The following is a 3,276-nucleotide window of genomic DNA, read 5'->3' as shown; positions in this document are numbered from 1 at the left end:
ACTGAATCCAGTAATCTTAAATTCCACCGTCATTAATATTCATTATCACAAAACAGCGGATTTTTATGCAATTATGGGTGATTCGAAGATAGGAAAATTTATAGAATGCGTATGACGCAAAATTTTGTAAAATATCCAAATGTACAGCACTATCGATGATATTTAATGGATAGAAACATACTTTTGCCCAAGTCCTTTCGATTGTATCAAATCTTTCAATTGTATTATTGTATCCACGAAAATATGCATTTGCATAGAGATCCGCAATGCAATTATCATCGCGATTTTTCATCAACAATGATTGATTAAAAATTCAATTATTAGGCGAGCGAATAAAAATTAGAGTAAGAACGTAGGTTAAAATAATTGTCGTAAATTGTCGTGGGTAGTTAATGTTAAAAATTAGTACTTTCCTTTGTTATAAAAGTTCCTGAAATTGTTCGTACAAAAGCTCCATCTTATAGAATATAGTGCAATAATCGTTATACTAGTAAAATAATAACATCATAAATATACAAAATATATTAACGAGATGAAAATAATATGGACAACGTGGTGTATGGCCACGAGTTTTGTACATATGTACGTGTAAGTATTTGTAGATCAATTAGCAATCGCAAAGACCTCGTGCGCATGTCACGCGACGAGATAGCGCGATTGTTTTTATTATGATGTAAATCGTTCTTAGATGTTTTGTAATAAAACTTGCCAGTAAAACCTTCCCTGGATTCTGCTAATAGTTCTTCACCACTTGTTCCTTAGTCGATTGAATTAACGATACAAATAAGTATGAGATTATCTTAGAAAATCTCATTAATATTTTTGTCGACATCTGCGACGTAAAAGCGGGGTAATAATATTTTGAAGTTTTGACGACGCGTTGCTTACTATAGATATTGTCTGTACAGGATTCATCAATTTTTAGAGAGCCTAGTCTCGCCGAGATGGACATAATCCTCTTTAAAGCTGAACGTTTTAACACGTAATCCCACTAGCAAGCCATTGCAAAAATGATATTTCGATTAATGATGGAAAATCGCTTTTGAAGACAGAAAAATCTTCTTCGAAGGAAAAATTTGACCTAAATCTTTCGAATAAAATTAACGTAAAATCTGTGTTACGCCACGAGGCTTACCACAGGCTGTATTTTCTAACCGTCGCTCGCGGCCCTACAGTGTCGCAGGCAGACCGCCCTATCTGCCCGTCGGATCATATACAATGTATCGACGAGAGCATAGTTGTTGCCAAGCAGCGAGCTCTAGAAACGTCGATTTTTGACCGTTACGTTTTTCACGCAAGAAGAGGCATACGTGATCATAGGCGCGAGCGGTGGCGTGACCCGAGCATAGTGGGGGTCATCTTCTAAATGAGACAAAGGAATAATCGGAGGGGATCAGTTCCTTCTGACGAGTCAAACGTGACACTTCGACAAATCTGACGAGCAAACGAATTTATCTAGAGATATCGTAAAGTCGAGTCAAATTTCTGTAACATATTCATCATATTATTGTAAAATATATCATTCTATGTTAACCTGTTAATACAGTGTTACATTCATTAAACCACCTCTGTTGTCTTAACCGAAACAGGGGAACGACTATTTCGCGGCGTCGATTAACATAGTCGTCGCGAGAATTTACGCCTCTCGCTGACGCGTCCTCGCGACCGCATCTCTCCGCGAACGGTCGTACCAACTGTAACAAAGCATTTATTGACAAATTTAATATCTTTCTCCATAATCTCCATAAATCTGCAATACCCTTCCTTTGTATTTGTGTGCGTTATTGAATTGAATAAGACACCGATATAACAAGTTATAAATCACAGTTTATTCCAACAACGTCTCTCCGCGAACGGTCGTAACAATCTGTATATAAAATCGATAATTTCAGCATTCAACATGCTGTATATTATAATGCCAAGTTCACGTTATGTTCATAAAGAGTACAGAGATAATCTTCCAAGAAATTTCTCCCTAGAAGTGCTTGAAATCTCTTCTTGGAGAATCTTAGAAATGCGCGAAGAATATTCCAATTTCAGAGTGTTTCGAGAAATATCGTCGAGCTACAAATACCTGGAATTCGAATCGCAGCGAGTATTCGACGTATGCGTGGGAGTCGTTCGTGCTGTTACAGTGGAGAAACATGTTTTTGTTTTTACGGAGGTACAATTCAAGACTAATTGTAGATGTAACGCGATTTAAAGCTATAATAAGCGTGGAAAAACCATTCGCGATCGGCCAATTACTTTTTCCACTGTCAATTTATTAATTACGATTGCTTCTGAAAGTTTTCCTACGCGTAACTGCTAAACGAGAATTTTCCCATAGATCCCAGAAATTTCGTACACTTACTTTGCCATACCAGCTACCACAAGCAACCAAGAAAATATCGATGTCTTAATTTTCGCAACTTTCAGACATTCTTGAAATTTAGATAAATACAAATACAAATGCAAAACAATGCCGTTATAGATAAATACAAAAATTTCGAAGTTTTCCGCTTCTCAGAGAAATTTTGCTTGCATGTGTACGCAGTGCTCAGAAACTCGGCAGATTTAAGCCTAAAAGGATTAAAATTCGATGAAAAGATTACGAGATAATAAACTTCAAAGTCGATTACCACGGAAGTTTACATCGTGTGAAAGATTAAAAGGAATATTCTGACGAGCAGCTCTTAATAGTTTCAGCGTCTGATCCTCTAAAAACGTGACATTAATTGTTCGTGCCAAAGAGGCAGCTACGAATTGCAAAATATCGCGAGAATTCGATCTCGACGGGCGTAGAAAAGGCAGGGGCGGGAGAACAAAAGAGGATAACGTCTCAGATTTAAAAATGCGCTTGTCACATGATTTTTAAAACTTGTTTTTTTCGGTATCTAAAGCACACTTACAAACACGATTTTTTTTTTTTTAATTCGGTGAGCCGCGGAGAGCTGAATACGACTTTCGTATGGAAAGTCACGAAGGTACGATACGTTATATTTTTGCGAACTACTTACTTCATCTAGTCGGTTTTTTTCTTCTTTTTTCTTGAAGGAACGCATGGTTCTATATCGCTCTCTTTCTCTTCTTCTTCTTCAATGTAATTTTCACGTAGGAGACTTATCCGCCTCAAGTACGTATTATAATCTTTTATTGTAGACCATCGACGAAATGATTCTTCTCGATACCGTTTAGTAGCATCGTTATGGAAAATTCTTCTCTCTTCTCATTTTAATTCCCTTAACAGTCAATGGAATCCGATGCTATGCGCACAGCTACGTACGTGCAGTGCTA

Source organism: Bombus vancouverensis, unplaced genomic scaffold, assembly GCF_051014615.1.
Source record: "Bombus vancouverensis nearcticus unplaced genomic scaffold, iyBomVanc1_principal scaffold0038, whole genome shotgun sequence".
Classification (NCBI taxonomy): Eukaryota; Metazoa; Arthropoda; class Insecta; order Hymenoptera; family Apidae; genus Bombus; species Bombus vancouverensis.
The sequence above is the reverse complement of the archived record's forward strand: the minus strand, read 5'-3'. Positions refer to the sequence as shown.